General features: G+C 43.8%; 1 protein-coding gene across 6 annotated transcripts in view; it reads right to left on the bottom strand.

The window, feature by feature from the left end:
- ZBTB38 (zinc finger and BTB domain containing 38) overlaps positions 1–16156 on the bottom strand; it is a 65156-nt gene extending 49000 nt beyond the window's left edge. For 2 of the 6 annotated variants that reach the window (XM_058295079.2, XM_058295080.2), the window contains exons 1-2: positions 15566–15927; positions 14453–14527 (exon numbers count right to left, since the gene is read on the bottom strand). The gene's annotated coding sequence lies outside the window, so the exon portion shown is untranslated. Of the gene's footprint in view, positions 1–14452; positions 14528–15565 lie in introns of all 6 variants that reach the window. The other 4 variants (XM_058295077.2, XM_058295078.2, XM_058295083.2 and 1 more) reach the window with 4 other exon arrangements.
- Positions 16157–17980: the final 1824 nt, after the last annotated feature.

Genomic DNA, 17980 nt, shown 5'->3' with positions numbered 1-17980 from the left:
ATTTGGACATTTTAACTTCGGTACTAGATTTCATAACTGGATCTTTTGTTTCTAGTTCTCATTCTATCTCCTTCCCTAGCACACAAGTGATTTCTAGCTTATTGCTTGGAAAGCACCCCACATGCCTCTACCCGACACATTTTAAGGTCTCTGAGCTGAGGTCGGTTGTCCAGATGCTTGGTCATACCTGAACCACACCGAGGCTTCTTCTCCTTGGAGCACCGCTCTTCTCCACAACTACCCAGAAATAAATGTAGCTCTGACAAAAACAGAAGCTCCTGGTCTAACATCAATGGTGGAGCCATCTTCCCCACCCCCACAACACTGCTCTATGAGCTCTGGTTAGGACTGACAGCCATAGAAAATTAGAATGGAGTGTCCTTAGGCAATTCTTCCTTTACCATGGGACCAAGAATTAGAGAGACTCACACAGAGTTACAAGGCACCCATTTAATATATGGTCATCTAGATATAAAGCAGGGTCCTCAGACTGGGGTCAGAGGGGTTTGAAGGGAACACCCATGCATTTGACGCTATTAGTGTCAGTTCGGATAATCCCCATTAAGGACATCTGAAAGCCAGAAAATCACCTTAAAATACCCACAAATTATTATCATGTAGGCTAAATATATACGATACAGAATCAACTCCGGCCACGTAGAACTAAGTGTCTGCTCTGTCTCCTCTCCCTGGGGTAGTAAATGCCTGTGACAACGACTGAAAGTCACAGCATACTCCTACGAGATGTCTGAAGAGCACTACAGCTTCTTTATGGGGACAGAGTGGTATGTGTGGTCAGATCCCCTACCGGAACTCATAAGAGGGATGCCAGGATATACACCCAGTAACAGGGCAAGGGGTGGGAACTCCCTGTGGGGTTCTTTGTTCACCCTGTGTCAAAACGAACCTAAAAGCTATGTATTGGTTTATTTTGCAATGCTCCAAAACACTTAGTGAGCAAACCCAGCACTTTCACCAAGCCTGCTTGTGTTAAATTTCAACAGTAGTTTCAAGTATTGAGATGGATGAGCTTGTTTAGGCAGACATTCTCGACTAGTAAATCCTGTTTTGTACTTTCCAAAAACCACACACATACCTGAATTATTTAAGCTTTGTCAAGATTACAAGAGGCAAGGGATGCCTTTATTTATGATGTTTCAAAACTGCATGGCCCTCATCAACCACCTCAGGGCATATGCACAAACATTAATTTAAATAACAAATCCCTTTCCACCACGAAAATTTTAACCTGTTTCTACCATGCAGATAAGAACAAGAAACCTGAAATAATCTGGCAGGCGCAGACTAGTAAAGGACAGAGCCAGTAGTGAGGGGGCATCTTTCACTTTGATTAACATTCTTACTTGCTCACAATCTTGTTCTGCAGCCTGAGCTAAATGTTGTTGTTTTTTTCCAGACCTGTGGGTTAAAGTTACATTCCATGGCTTATGTAAAGTACATAATTTAAGTATGAACAAAGCTTGACTCTATGTGTTTTTTAAAACAAAACAAAACATAAAGTCGGGGCTCTGAGTTCCAGAGGAATCCTTGGTTTATAAACATTTGGATAGGTTTGTGCATTTTCTGGAGTGTTTACACCATTCACTGTATTAAAAAATTACAGCTGGTTTCCTTTTATACCTAACATAGATTTTCAACACTTGTGGATAAATTTGTTATCCAGTAAGACTATTCTACTCTAAATGGAAAAAAAAAAAAGTTTACCAATTATAACATATTTGCTTATTATTAGAATTAAAAATTTTTTTTTCAAAATTTGAGAGGGTGATAATTATATCTGTCTATAGTAAATTCAGCCTTAGAAACAACACGGTGACTTAATTCATCAAGGACTAAAAATGCTTTTGCATGATACTTTAGCCTAAAATTTGAGGAAAGTTCAAGGCTACCTTGACATCTACATCTCACTTAGAGACCTAGGCAAGAACTTCTGTTTTCTACCCTGATCAGAGCTAAAAGTCTGTAACAGCCACCATTTTTTAGAGTCAGTATTTTTGCTATATTATATTGCTTAATTGTATATCAATAATCCTGCAAGGTAAGTATTATTTATCATCACTTTTCAGGAAAAGAACTAGTTAAGAGTACTAGTCATATAGGTATGAAATATCAGAACCAGGATTAAAACCTAAATCCAACTGATTCCAGTCTGGGTCTTTCCACCAATCCTCAGAAGATAAAATCTTCTTTATCCACACTCCAACCCTGATGTCAAGAATCTTCTTACTATTTATCCAGCCTCTACTCCCCAGGCCCTGAGAACTGTGGGTACCTAGAATGTCACCAAGTGGAGAGAGGCTAGGACCAGCTGGCAAAAAGAATAGGATAAAGGAGGAGGAACGAACTAGAACATGTTGGGAAGTAAAGGATAGAAAGTAGAGTAATAATTTTGGTGAGAGATTTGCTGTAATTTGGAAATGAACTATGAGACAAAATAAGTGGAAAAAGCTTATATTTCCATCTGAACAAATGACTTATAGAGAGCACCTAATGAAGTCCAGTCCTTTCCTATTACAAACAAGGAAATTGAGGCTGGGAGAGGTCTGGCAATTTGCCCATGATCACATACTTAATAAATGTGTTTACCTTTTCACTATATGAAAAGCTACAAATATATTTTTTACATTTGTGAGTTAATTTGTTATCAGGTTGTTAAGCTCTTCTAATCAAAATTATCAATTAAAGAAAAATCAGTGTAACTGTCAAAACAATCCCAGTTTCAATTCACAAATTTTTTTTCCTGCAGAGATAACCCAAGAATATATTATGAGTTATTTTCCCAACATTTTTTTAAAGCGGTTTTTTTAAAAGCTGAACTTTTGTGTAAGATATTTTCCTCTTCAAAGTTTAGTGTCTTAAATGTATCATTTAAGTAAATGATTCTATTTGTTAACATCTGTACATTTGGCCCCCATCTCAAATCCTTTCTAGCCCTGAAAGTCTGTGATTCTAAAAAAATCCCGTCCAGCTTGCCCTCTAGGTCAGTTAATTAATGCTTCTTAGCAGAACTGGGTGGCCCCTGGAAAAGGGCTTAACCACCTGTGATTTCTGTAGCCACACCTTCTAACACTGCCCTCACATGCGTAGGTTAGAAACTGTAGATATACTTGGTAACACCTCCACAATATTTTTATGGAGTACTAATTACCATATTTCATTGATTCTGGTTTGTCTTTTTTTTTCATATTTCAACATCTCTGAAAATGGGATGCCTTTTACAATCGTACCATTTTAATTGACAATGCTGTTTTCTTTTTCAGTGGTCAAAAAACAATGCTGCTCTTAAATTTATGGCATCTTGGATTTGATGAAATATTTTAAAAGCCTCATTTTTCTAAGTGGGTTGGAACACACGACATATTTGCTAGATATTTAGGCTTGTTCAGATTTAAAATATACTTGCTCCAATGCAAGAGAAGGAAGAGGGATTTTGTCTTCTACATATCTCTAGGGGAGTCCCATTTGTGGATGGAACTGGAAGAAAGAACACTTGAGAAGGAGCCAAGATCCTAGTGCTACTGACCAACTGTACGACCTCTGCCCAGTCACTTCACTGGTCTGTAAAGAAGACGGGTTGAGCCAAGTGACCTCTAAGTTCCCTTCCATTTCTAAGAGTGCAAGATTCTAAAATTGGGGAGGGGATGGGTGAGGGCGGGGGGAGAATTAAGCTGGTGGTCTCCATAATCTAAATTCCCTTATAAGAGCAGAATTTATTTTTAATAACTTTAAAAATTTTACAACAAATGTCTGCTATTACAATTTTGGAAAATTGAGAGTGATACATATTCATCTCACCTGTGGCCAACCAGTGCTAACATTTTGGTGGGCCTTCCTTTCAGTTACTTTTCTATGGATAAAGAGAACTTACATACATCATACTTATGTACATATATAGACCCATTATTATTGTTTGACAAACTAGGTTGATACTGTAAATCATGTTCTGTGAGCTAGATCTTTAATTTAGCAACATATTCTGAACATAGTCCCATGTCAATAAATATTCTCCTGTGGTTTTTCTAGTTTGAACTCCAGGAAGGAACAAATCTGTGATATGATCTTAAAATTAGCCCTAAATGGCTGAAGAGTAGCCCATGATATGCATTTACCACTTTTAAAAATTTATTTCTTTTTGTATGATATTGGTGTTAATTTTCATTTTTGCTAAATAAGCAATGTAATGATCATGACCTTAGAAATAAATCTGTACACAGTCTTGACATTTTTCTTAAAAGCTTTTAATTTAATTTTTAACTATATAAGTATTTCATAAACTCTCTTTGTAAAAAACAAAACATACCATAAAGGTAAGGCTAAAGTCCTTTTTGACAACAAACTTTTGCCCCTTCCTAATATTCTTCTCAGACACATCAGTAGAATATGTTTTTTTAAATGTATGTATTTACATAAACGTTGTGTTACTGTATACATTGTTCTAGAACTTTGATTTCTACATTCAACAATAAATCCCTACAAGCAGATTGCTGGGACAAATGTTAGCTATATATTTCAAAATTTAGTCATACAGCCAAATTGCCATCCTAAAGAGCATAACCTCCAATCTGCAATGAGTGAGATGCCTGTCATCTCTACAGTCTTATTAATGTAAGCATTATAATTTAATTTATATTTCCTTATCTAGTGGGTAAGGTTATTTCTTATTGTTGCCTAAAAATGTGCATTTGAGCTTTAATTTATTTTTATTTTTTTCACCAGCTTATTGGCCATTTTGCATTTATTTATGGTTGGGACCAGTTGTTATTAACTCCACTTTATAGTTGAGGAGAATTTATCATGAAATCAAAGGACCCAGGGTCAGGATGAGAGCTGGACTCCAAGCTTCCTGCCTCCTGGTGAATATGGCCAGCCAACTATCTTACTTGATTGGCAGTAATTTTATATGCTAACCAGATGGCGCTCAAAGGGGGCTTTCTAATCAACTCTATCAGCTCCACCCTGCCTAGGAATAGGAGAGGAGGATTATCTTGCTTAGTACTCACAGGGCTGTAGAACAAAAGATGGGGTGCACAGACATGCCCGAGGAGTTTGAACCCCAGAAAGCCTTCCCCAATTCTAAGACCTGAGCTTTCTCACTTGCTTCTGTTAGCATCTGTGTAAGGTGTGAAAAAGGAGTATTCACACCTGATGGCAAGGACTGTGCAGCCTGCCCTGGAACCAAGCCCAGGTTACCCTCCAGGAAAATTCTAAAGGGAGAAAGAAATGTGAACCAGTGGTTGTCAACAGAGAAAAAGGGGTAAAATGACTTAGGGCTACAAGAGAGACTGATTATGCGATCACCATTCCACCCACCCTGATCCAACTAAGACCCTCCTGTGGGAGTAGTCCTAACCCACTCACCATTATTGATACCATTATTGATATCGCTACCCCAGCTTTAGCAACGGAATCGCCCTGCTTTCACTTCTCCGTGCATTTGAAACGTGGCAGTGATAATGACCACGAATCTGCACAGAGCTAAGAACATGCTTACATTCCTAATCACATGTCCATTTACTGCCACTCACCAGATCAAGAGCAAGTAAAAGAACAGCGGCTTCTGGATCCTGAAATGGCAAAATACATACTCAGCAAGAGGGCTGTGTCTTCCCCCTCTAGAGGGACTGGCGACCATTTTAGAAAGGGAGGATGAGGGTGTACATGAAGGTGGAAAAGGATGAATCCTGACACATAGTGTTCTAAGACTCTACCTGGGAGCAAAACTCATTTGCTCTTCCTTCTCTCAGATAAATGACTTTGCAGTTGTTAGGGCCCATGACCATGCAACTCTTCTTAGCCAGAGCAGCCTACCAAACCTCAGTGGGTCTTCACTTCCTTTGGACTAAAGAGAAAAGCATAATAATGTTTTGTTGTATTGAATCATCTATACTTACTCATGTCTTGCAAGATCTCTGTATGTCCCACGGCACCTCGAGCTCTGCCTGGCGCAGTGAAGGGGTTCATTATGAATCTACTCTTGATTCCCTAACACCAATATCGGAGGTCCTTTCCCTGTTCCCTCCATTGCCAATTGAATCCTCGGCTGTGAATTATAAAGCCACTTCCTAAAATTAGAAAGCTTGCCCTATGAGTTAAAGAATGGACGGGGGAACTGAAAACACCTATGGATGTCTTTCAAGTACATAATCACTTGTTGGCCAAGCAGAGCGACAGGTTGTCTGGCAAGCAGACAAGAGTGCTTTGTTTAAATATGTACCTCCTAGAACCGGAAAAGAGGAAGACAGAAATAAGAGTGGCCTGATAACAGCACCACTGCCTCCAAAAAGTACCTCAACAATTTCCCTGTGCCTGCAGTGGCAAAGCGTATTTCATAGAATTATAGGAGGGGAAAGGCACTTTAGAAAATGTCATTTAAACTCTTTCTTTCAAGGAGGAGAAAACCAGATTCAAGGAGAGTAAATGTCATTATCTGTGAACGCAAGCAACCAGAATAGAAGCCAAATTTCTTAATTTCTAGTATTCTGCTTTCTGCAATTCAACACACCTACTCAATTTTTTAAAAAATTCCAAGCTGTCATTTAAATAGATACTTAATAAATGGTTATGGAATAAGTGAATTAAGAAATAGATGCCAGTATAGAAGACTTATAATTTATTTCCCAATTCCTCTCAGAAGAAATTGTTAAAGTATACTTGTTTAATAAAAATAAAATCTTAATTCAACATAATTTTAAGCAAAATAGTAAATGATGGCCAAAATATCACCCAGGACAAAGCATCACTTCAGAGTTTCAGAGAACCAGGCTGATTGCTATGTTAAGCTGAGCCAGCTGAAGTAGCATTTATCCTATTTGGTTTGCAAAGAAAAATCTCATGAGTTAGCATGAGCAGCTAAAAATAAGTTGTAGGTTTCATTTTCCGTTGCTCAGTACGGTTTTTGAAACCAAAAGGTGCAAAACTAGGAGATCCACCAACACCTACTAAAAGTCAACAACTCAAATTCTCATCTCTCTAGTACACTGTTCTCATCTCCAATTCACAGCCAGGCTCAAGAAATGCATACCTCTATCCCTGTCACCATGGTGTCTTGAGTTGCGTCCCCCAAACAGACAAGACATGGCAGAAGAATGGGGGCTGAGGCCAGTCTGTGGAGGGCTGGGGGACAGCGGCTTGTGAGTGGATGTATTGTCATATCCGGACAGGATGCCACATAGACTTCAGCACCAGATGCTTAGACTGGTCTTAAGGGATGCTGGGGACCCCTCCACAGAGCAGGGAAGTTAACCAAAGCTTCAAGTTCGGCAAGATGGGCTCCTGAAGGCAGTGCATACAGCAAGCTGCCCTTGACCCAGATACTCATAGCCTTGTGCAATGCCACACTGCAAATCCAAGCAGCTCATAATAGATTTAATTTCGAAACTGTCTTTCCAGGGCCAAGTCTGGCAAAAAGATGTCTGACAGAGAGGCATAAAAGCCTCAAAAGGAAGGCAGCCATCTTACACGGCAGCATTCAGCTGTGGCACAAGGCCCGGAGAGAGCAGTGCTGTTCAAAGAAGGTCCTCAGTGGAAGGAGATTGAAAGGGGGCAAAGAGGAGTTAAACTCCTTCCGTTAAAGGAGGGGCCATTTGGTGAAGGTAAAGAGAACAATCCGTATGAAGAGCAGAGCGGACAAAGAGCCATTCCAGAAAAGAAATTACTGTGCCCAGGAGAGAAGGATGATTTGTCCTAGATTCTCACCATTCCTTAGATCTCTTGAGTCTTTAACTAGCTTTGAAATAACAGCCTCAGGCGGGGGAAAGGGGCATATCCACTCTCAGTGCTGGAATACTGAGTTATGATTCGATCAGCGATGGGCTCTCCCTGGGAAGCATAGGGTGAGGCCAGAGACCCTGGGGATCCTGTAGAGGCCTTGCCACAAATAAGAAGGCAGCAAAATAAATAGGAGCTGCTCCAAAAAGAGAGGTCAATGGCTGAATCCTCCTCTCCTGGGGTGGGGACTCCCTTTTTAAAAACTAAAATAATAAGCTTTAAAAAAGTTGCTTTTAATAACTTCTTTATTTTGAAATAGTTTGAGTCACAAAAGTTGCAAAAATCATACAGTAAGTTCCTGTGCACCTGCCTTTCGCCCAGCTTTTCTCACCGATAATATCCTATGTAACTATAGGATATTGTCAAAACTAAGAACCTTGGTACCATACTAGTACCTCAGCTACAGACCTTATTTGGATTTCAACAGTCTTTACATGCACTCTTTGTGTGCGTTATGTGTATGTACAGTTCTGTAAAACTTTATCACATGTAGACTGGAGTAACCATTGTCACAGTCAGGAGCAGAACTCTTCCATCACCTCCCTTTTTTAGTCACACCCTCCCCCCGACACTCTGTTCGCTCTGCTCTGCTCTCTACATCGCTGCATTTTGTCCTCTTGAAAATGTTCTGTAAACAGAGTCATACAATATGTAACTCTTTGAGACTGGCTTTCTTTCACCCAGTAGGATGCCCTTGAGAACCGCTCAAGTTGTATAGGAAGAGTGCACGTATCTTTATTGCTAAATAATATTCCATGATATGGATGTACCACAGTTTGTTACTCAGTAAAAACCCACTGAAGGGCATTTGGCTAGTGTCCTGACTTCAGCTATTATAAATAAAGTTGCCAGGAACATTTGTGGACAGGTTTTGCCTGAGCACATTTTCATTTCTCTACAACAAATACCCAGGAGTAGGACTGGTGGGCCAAATGTGTAAATATGTTTAACTTGATTAGAAACTGCCAAACTGTGTTCCAGAGTGGCTGTATCATTTTACATTCCTCGCCAGCATTTGGTAACATCAGTATTTTTAATTTTAGCCAAGACTGTCCAGCAACATGTGGATATCTTGTCTGAATGCCATGGAATTCTGATTTCTACTTCCTGGGGTTAGATCTGGAGATACTGCTATTCACCAAATGGACCTTCCTGTCCCAGGAATCTAGGTTCCTGAGAGCAATTAGACCTTTATCTAAGTCTCAGAAGATGCCTCAGCCAAAGAAATTGGGCGGAATGCCAGGGAGATGAGCCTTGCAGAGCAAACATTATAGTGAGCTCCATGCCTGGAAACTTGAACTGCCATGCCTGGAAAGTCACTCTCCATCTGTGGTACCCCTGAGTCAAGGGGGGTTATAGATATTCCCAGAATCCATATTCATTACAATCCTCCCTGAACCACAAGCTCAGATTAGGAGGCCAAGAATCAAGAGAGCAGTGATCATGAAGAGGGGTGGCCATGAGATATTGGATGCCATGCACAGAAGCAGTGAAGCTTGGCAACCACAGGCAAATTCCCTGGTGCTCATGAGAGCAGGACTGATACGGCTGAGGTGCTTCTTCGGATTCTGGCTCGTGTTTCACCCAGTGTGCTTTCAGAGGATGGACATGAACTTGGGCATAGAGGGATCTAAGTGGTGATTTTTAGAACCTGAGCATGAACTGGGGCCTGAAGGGAGTTGAGCTGTCTGTGAAGGCAGAACTTGTAAGTCATATAATGCAAAGGGTGTCCTCCAGGAGTTGAGATGGTAGAGTGAGGAGAAGCATGGGTAGTCAGAGACCATCAGGTGATCAGAGGTACCCACCATCCTAAATGCATCGGGTGCAGTCTGATGAGTTGTAGCAGCGTTATACAGACTGAATAGGCAGTCATGCTCCCTCTTAGAAAATTTAGCTGTTTTTTATTCACTAAGTTCCCTGCCATTGTTTGTTTCCATTATTTTCTAAACTTCCATTTTTCAGGTCACTTTTCACTAGCTCATTGCTCCCCTTTCCGGCCAGGTGTTCCGACTTAGCTGCTGTCTAAAGCCAGTCTATCACATGGCACCTTTCAGTTTTACAGAGGCAGACACAGATTGGAGCACGTACCTCCCCTGACTGTGAAGCTACGCAGTGGGTCTCCACCCTTGACGATGAATCTACTGCATCTCTCCTCTAGCTCTGGCTTGCCTTGCCCTAAAATTTGCCTGCTAATCAGGGTCTCCCACTTGCCTTGTTCCTGCTCTGCTCTCTTGGTTTCTGACCCTTCCCTCCTACTCTTCTCTGGTGGCATGATTTTGTGAATGCCCTCTCTGTGGTTGCTCTATGCTCTCTCGGGTTTAGCGTCAGTGCTCCCACATCAAGGTTCAGGATGCACAGTGGTCTGGCTTCCTTAGGTGACCAAGATGGGCACCTGGGCCCATCGCTATGTCTGGGCTGCCCACAGATACCAAGAGATGTCCCTGACTATCAGAAGACAGATAAATGCTCCATGTCTAAGGCAGGGGGTCTTAATACCCTTGCTGGTGCTTGCATCTGCTACCCAAAGGCCATTTGGGTGAATCTGGCCCTTTGCCTACTCAAGTTCTAGTTCTACCTTTACCACTAAATCTCTGGTTAACCACGAAAAAGAATGAGCCATCGCGGCCTTCAGTTATCTCATATTTACAATGAGATTTACTGATCCATCCCACCCCCCAGCTGATACTCTTTTTTTTAAAGAAGAACATATACAGGAAAAATTGGAAAGAAATGCACTAAAATATCAATGCTGAGCTTTTGCTCAGTTGTTGGATTACTGATTTTTTTCTTCTTTATGTTTTTCTGTAGTTTCCCAGGTTTTGTTCAATGATTCATTACAGCTTTCATTTGAGAAACAGCTATAAATTTTTATAAGAAAAAATATATATACACACTGTATGTGTATGCCTCACACACAGTGAAAATAGAGGGAAGAGAGGATCTCTTGAAAGTCCAGCCCAGCAATGGGTTGGCTGCTGCCACATGACGCAGGACAGATCTGTTCCCCAGGGCGAATTTTACGTTACACTCCCTTCTGTAAATTACCTTGGTATAGTTGGTGCCAAGAAATTTGAGTCAATGAGGGTTCTTTTCATTAGACCCTACTTTTCTCCCTACATTTGAGGATAACAACCAGTCAGCAGGATCTGGCGCATGGATGAAAGGCCACATTTGAAATGACTTCTCTATTGCTCTTGGGTTGAGAGCATGTTTGTTGCTGCTGTGTATCATTATTCCCCTTCCCCAAGCCCCAAACAGACTCCCCTCACAATCAGGGGCTCCACTCTGGCTTGGGAGGTACCACCCAACGTCCAAGCTTCCTTGGGAGCCCCAGGCCAAAGAACTGGGACCCCACAGAATGGCAGGAAGCATGTTTTTTTCTGGCACAGAAGTGGTTCAAATCCATTCTCCTTCACAGAACGTAGCAAATCCAGGGTTAAACCACTCTCTGAATAAAATTAGAAGCCTGTCAGTTAGGCCTCTGGCCTAGAGTCCAACATTTCCAAATGTTCTTGAAATTTTTATACCACATGCTTCAGCTATTTAGGGAGTGATGCTAAGGAATTCTGGAGGAAAGTCAATTTAGAAAGACGAAATTTTAAAAAATAATTATAACCACAGTATTAACAGTTATATAAAAACCAAAACACCAATGCTGACAATGGTTATGGTAGCCATTTTCTTGGTCACCTTCACTTGACATGGCTCTTTTCTAAGTTGCCCAAACCATTTCACACATACTACCTTATTCATTCTAACAAGTCTCAGCTCTATATTTTTTAAAAATGCCATTTAGGGGATAGAAGGAAGCTTTAAAATTCTGATGAAAACCTCTCTTGAGTTAAAAACAAAACCCTGAAGTCTTCATTGTGGTGTTTTCCAAGTTGGGTCTTGACAAGAAATTAGGGGATTTCAGTATGAGAAATTACAAAGCCCTGTTACCATGAATTCTTAGCTTTGGTGAATATAATGCGGGCTTACTGCAAAACCCTCTAAAGGGAGTAACAGAACATTCATAATGCTGAACCAGGGTGAGAAAGGGGCTTGCACTTCTGAGCTATGAAACTATAAAACCTCTGCGGTTTTATGTATATTTTTATATATTAGTCTAGGTTCTGCCTACGTCAGACTCCTATGCTCAACTTGTGGCTGCTCATCATGGATCCACACGGCCAGGCACAGATCTTTTGATACCCTAAACTCTGAAAAGACTCTGGGGCCTCCAGTGTGATTTATACTCCTCAAGTGTAATTACACTTGCTCTTAGACAAAAGGCTGAGGAGTGATTCATGTATCATTAAAATTTTAAAAAATAATAAAATAAAATAACTGTTTAAGGAAGCCCAAGAAAGTCTGACTTTTCCCATGACGATGACTTTGATGCTTTTTTGCAAAGTGTAGAAGACAAAAACATTCATAAAATGTCTGTTTGTTACTGCTGCCTTGCTGGCATGCCTAGGAGGCCTCCCAACACGCAGTTGCAGTACTGCGAAGTGGTCATGGGGAGCTGTGGCTTCCTTTCAAACACCAACTGTTGACAGTCGTAAGATCATGATTGCCTGATTTGGTGGTCGCACACGCCTCCTGCCGTGGGAGGCCAACTCCTCCCCTGACCACGTCAGCTCTAACAGTCCTTTGAACAGTTGTTATTAGATGGCAGCTGAAATGAACAAGCTGTGACTAGCAAGTTTCCCAGCTGGATGGACCCTGGCTCCTTTCCTCTTTGACTGTGGCCTTTGGCACTGCCCTTCCTGACCCACTCTGTGAGCCTGGGACTTCCAGCCATAGATCATCCCCACTTGGCTCCAGCTTTGGAAACCCTGTACTTGTTCTCAACTTACTCCTTTGGCTGCACCCTTCCAGCAGGCACCGTATTCCCCCACCGGCCTGGTCTTATCCTTAGCTTACTCCACTCGCCAGCCAGCAACCAGCTCAGTGGACATGCTCAGTCCCCACCAGCCCAGGGAATAGGACTTGCAGAGGTTGTAGCATTTTTGTAACACATCAACTTGCAAGCCTATTCCACTCCTCCTCCACCGGCTTGTGATGTGAGAAGAGAGCAGCCAAACAACAGGGAGAGCGAGTAAGCCAGGCATCAGGCTCCGTCAGAGCGCTGAGAGGCTGTGTCAAACCAGGAAGGCAACAGGCCTTCCCACACAATGGACAATGCATGCTGTTCAAGGGTGTGGGTGCCAGAAACGTTAAGTCCAGGGGCAACATTCAATCAGAAACCAGAGTGCTGAGACAGATACTGACAACAGACCTAGAGAACTAAGTACCAGACAGCTCAGCAAAGACTGTTGTCCATTTTTATTGGAGGTCTTCAAATTAGAAGCACCCTAGGCTCCTACGATACCATCTCCAGCATGGGGAATACTCTACCAAGACCAACAATGATGAAAAGTCTTCATAAACTATAAAATTACTAAAGGATTGTCCAAACTCTGCTAATATCCTTACCGCTTATTATTTCAGTAAATGTTTAGGAAACATTTCCTAAAAAGAAAGAGCTAGAATTATATATCAAACCCTTTGGGTGGCATTAAATTCCCCAGCCTGAGCCTTTTTTTTTTTTTATCTACTTTTAAATGCTTCTCTAATGACTTGGTTTGAAGATCCCGCCTTAGGGATTCCCCCTGCCCCCCAAGATCTAAAAGTACATCAAGACCTGGAACAGATCAGGCAGGGTATCTTCCCAAAGTGCCCAGGAGCAGAAAGAACCATGAGCTAAGTTAAGCTTCCTTATAGACTACCAGGGATCAATGTTTAGAGAGCAGAATGCTGTTGGACAATTTCACCTAGCATGACGAGGTCCAGGAACAGGACACAAAGTTTTTATACAAGAGGACACCGGAGGGAAAAAGCAAGGGGAAGATTAGCCATCTGATTTTACTGGTCCCTGGCAGCACGGTGGCTCTCATGTAAAGGCTCAGGGTTGGAATGGACAGAAGGTGTCTTGAGAAATCACACCTACAGCTCCTTGTCCACATAGTTAGATGTCATCTAAGAGGATCAGTTAGGGGATTCTAAATCTCAGATAAATTTTTACTTCTCCTTCTACTTCATTCTGCTACCTTATCCTTGAGGCTTTCTAAGTTCCTCTATACGTTGTGCCAGAAAGGGATATCTGTTCTCCAGAAACTCTCCAGAATTGTCAGGGAACAGTGGTCAACCAGCAAGGGACTACATTTCCCAGACCCCTTTGCAGTTAGGCATAGTCATGTGACTCAGTTTTAGTCAAAGGAATGTGAATAGACATTCTAGGCCTGACCCATAAAAACCTCCCGTGTGTACTTCATATCCTTTTCCTCTTCCACTGGGGAGCGGAAGCAACTCCAAGTAACCTTGAAAACCACATGCTGTAAAAGGCTGAGCCTCTCTCAGCCTATGCCCTTGAATGAACGCATACGCGTTATCCCGCTGACCTATACTGTTACACAAGCAAGAAATAAACTCCTATTGTGTTTGAGCCATTACATGTATTTTGGGCTGATTTATTATAGTAATTAGCCTATCCTTACTGATAAATATCCTCTTTGATACAGCTGTCATCAATGTAAGCATAAGTCCTTGTGTCCCTCCCCCCTTTTGTTAAATTTTACCATAAACCAAAGGGTGGAATTAGTAAACTTAAATTTAAGCAACAGGGACAAATGGCACTCACCAAATTAGTGGTCACAGCCTTCAGATCTTGCAGCCAGAAGAACAGAAGTACAGCAGAGCCTCACTTCAACACAGCCTGATATATTAAAATAAAACAAAAAGTAAAAAGACCTACAAAATAGATACATTAATATATATGTGATGGCTAATTTCCAAGGAGTGTTGTCCGTTTAAACGGAATTAACCAGTTTCCTGTAAATTACAAACTTCCTTATTTAAAAAAAAATTTTCATTTTTTAACCCCGCTCCCCACCCCACCCCCACCCCTATCATTTCACACAGAATTTATAATGAACAAATCTACTCTAAGTAAGCGTTACACAGACCAGAACCAGACTCAGGGGATGACCTTGGAAGCCAGAAAAATCAGAGGATGATTTCTTTGCCTATGTAGTCTGTACTTCCCCTGTGTCTTGGAACTTGCGTTTTTTGGGTAGGAACTTCCAGAGCTGTAAAATTAGAGGCTATGCAAAGACCTAGGATTTTTTAGACTAAGATAAAACAGACGCCAGAGACACATTTTAGTGTGTCTTTGCATTCAATACCATCCCAGATGCCACAGCGTAAGTAGTGATGAAAATAAGCCCTCTGTATACAGGGCAGTTCAGACAACGGTAGCAAGTCCACCAGGACAGCCAGACCCGAGCTCATTTACACGCTCGTTCAGGGCACGCGGTTGCGGACATTTTTTTTATGTACATCTTTTCCCAGGTTAAATGGGGAAAATGCCATTTGACGGCACAGGGCATTTAACTGCCCAGAACAGGGTTTGTTTTCAGGTCGAAGCCCTCAGCGTAGGCCTCCGGAAGTAAAGAGCTCCCACTCCGAGCAAACCTTGCCGCAAGCCACACCAGAGCACCGGGCGGCCGGAAGGCGGGAGGCGCCGCGAGGGCGGAAGGCGGGAGCGCGCCGCGAGGGCCGTCGGGAAAGGCGCCGTGGGCCGCGCTCCCCGGGGCTTCAGCTTGGGTCACTTTCTGTCCGGAGGGGAAACGCGTGCTTGTCTGGTCCTGGGGGCCCGGCCCTGTGGCTGTGCCCGGAGCCCCCCAGGGCCTCGGCTGGCCTCGCGGCTGAGGCGTGAGGAGCAAGATGGCGGCGCGGCCGGGCCTTCACTTACTCAGAGGTGCCGGGCGCGGCCCAGGCGGCTCCCCGCCCGCGCCCAGGAGCGACCGCCGCCTGCTTGCTGCGGGTTCCTCACTGCTGGTTGAGATCAGCTCCACATGTTTTGCTGATGATGTCATCCATGCCGCCTTCTTACATTTTTGAAAGTTGACCTTCCACGAGGCTTGAAAAAAAACAGGAGGAGAAATGGGAAAAAAAAAACCCACAAAAGGTGTGCAATGGGGAGGTGGGCAGGAGGAGAGAGGCAACTGCCTCCTTATTTTGAGACGGGCTGCAGCTGCGAGTGCCACTCCCCAGCTAGTTTCCTGGCTGCAGGGGGAGGCCAGGGGCCGGCACGGCTGACGTCAGGACAGGCCTGAGTCATCGCCTGCCGCGGCCGTGCTGCCACTCGGAGGGGACAAAAGGAGCCTTTGATGTCCAGGGGCCTCCTCGCGCTCCCCGGCGCAGCGGCAGGCCAGGAGAACATTCCAGCCGCCTCCCCACCCCCGGCCTCCCTTCCTCCTTCCGGAACAGTCCCGGCAGATTCGACAAGGGCTCCCCGGGGGACGGCCTCCCTCCTGCGTGGCAGCGGCGTGGCCGCTCTGTCGGAGAGAAGCAGGCCGGGGTGTTTCTTGGGGGACTTCCCACCTCCCACTCTGCCATCCCCGCTCTTCCTCCAATGCCTGCCTTCCCCTGGTTGTTGCAGAGATGTTAAAAGACGCGTGGGGAGCGGCTGTGGCTCAGTGGTTTGAGCGCAGGCTTCCACATGGGAGGTCCCGGGTTCAACCTCCCGTACCCCAGAAAAAAAAAAAAGGCATGTGAAAAAGGTGGAAGGTGCTCTTGTCACCCTCCCCGAGTGCCCAGTCCATGTCCATTCTCCTCTGCCTTTATGCTGTGGACTTGAACCTCAGCTCCCTGCTTGCTGCCAGTGTCTGGCTCAGGGCTCAGTAAATATATGATAATGATATAGGAATGATCATTTAAAAATAACAATGGTAGAGAACATATATTGAATACTTGCAATGAATGTTCTAGCCTCCCTGCTGAGTGCTTTATGAACAGTATTTCCTTTATTGTCATTATCACAGCAAAGCTCTGGGTAGGTACTATGGTTATTTGCAGTTTTACAGACAAGGAAATGGATGCTCAGAAAGGTTAAGGCACTTCCCTAAGGTCTCACAGCTAGTTAGTGTCAGAGCCGGGATCATCTGATTTCACTAGGCTGAGTGGCCAGCTTGAATGAACGACTATTGACCAAGCACAGTCTGTTCAGGAGAGGAGAGGAGAGAACTTGAAACCAAATCCTACAGGGAAACCCTGGAACAATGAGGGGTGTTCTGTCTAGGGTGGCTAGGCCTCGTGTCCTTGATGGATCACCCCAGCTCTGAGGTTTGGGCAAGGGCGGTGGGTTACCTGGAGTGTCCAGAAGGACGAGTCTGTTGTCAGGTCCAAGGGATGGCAAGCTAGGCCCGGCGGACAAAGCCAGGGAAGGCGGGACACTGCAGAGGGAATGTCTTGTCTTGATTATCCCCTGGCCTCGTGGGCGTGGTGGGAGGGCCAGTGCAGGTAAAGGCAGTAGCAGGCAAGAGGGCTGAAGGGCAAGGAAGCATGGTAGTACTGCTGAAGACTCCAAGACCCAGAAAGGCAGTGGCAAGTACCGTGTGGTGTCAGGGTATAAGAATGGGCTGGAAGTGACAGGAAGCAGCTCCTGGACCCCAAAACGGTGGTCACTTTCTATCTTAGTGTTGCCCTGCCAGGAATCGGCTGCTTTCCCAGGACCGCGTGAGGGTCCTGCTAGTGGTTGTGTTCAAACAATGGTGAGGAGAGATGGCAAGAAGGGAACATCTGCTCATGGGGACGTCTGGGCCTGGGATAAGGATGGCCTCAGAGGCACCTCCTCCCTCTGTGGTTTATCATTCTGTGGTTTGTACTTTTCCAGAATTCTCCTAGTGTAAATGTCTCATTCCAAGAAGAAGACAAAAGCCAGGCATTTCCAGCCTCTTGTGGAAGGGAGAAGTACATGTTGGTGACCTCCTACAAAATGCCAGCTCATAGCTTTCCCTCCCGCTGTGGCTGTCTGGTCATTCGGACCCCTCTGCTCGGATCAGGAAACCTGGGCCTCTGATGGCTGGAGATACTGTGTAGTTACCTTGTTCCTGGGAACGCTGCCAGTGGCTACTCAGGGATTACACAAGGCCCCAAACCCTAGGCAGGTGGAATTAGCAGAGGTGAATTTCAGAAGAGAGAACCACAAGCTTTTAATCAAGGGACCAGCAACAACTGATCCGGTTCACTGTCAACGTCCACACTGAACCTGACCTTGGGCTGAGGAAAGCGCTCTAAGTTCCAGGCATTTTTGGCAGCTGGCTTGTTTATCCTTTTCTTCCCTCTCTGCAGAAAATGTCTCTTAGGCACCTCCCCAGCTGTCTCC

The sequence above is a fragment of the Dasypus novemcinctus genome, chromosome 4, assembly GCF_030445035.2.
Source record: "Dasypus novemcinctus isolate mDasNov1 chromosome 4, mDasNov1.1.hap2, whole genome shotgun sequence".
NCBI lineage: Eukaryota > Metazoa > Chordata > Mammalia > Cingulata > Dasypodidae > Dasypus > Dasypus novemcinctus.
This window is presented reverse-complemented; position numbering and strand designations above follow the sequence as displayed.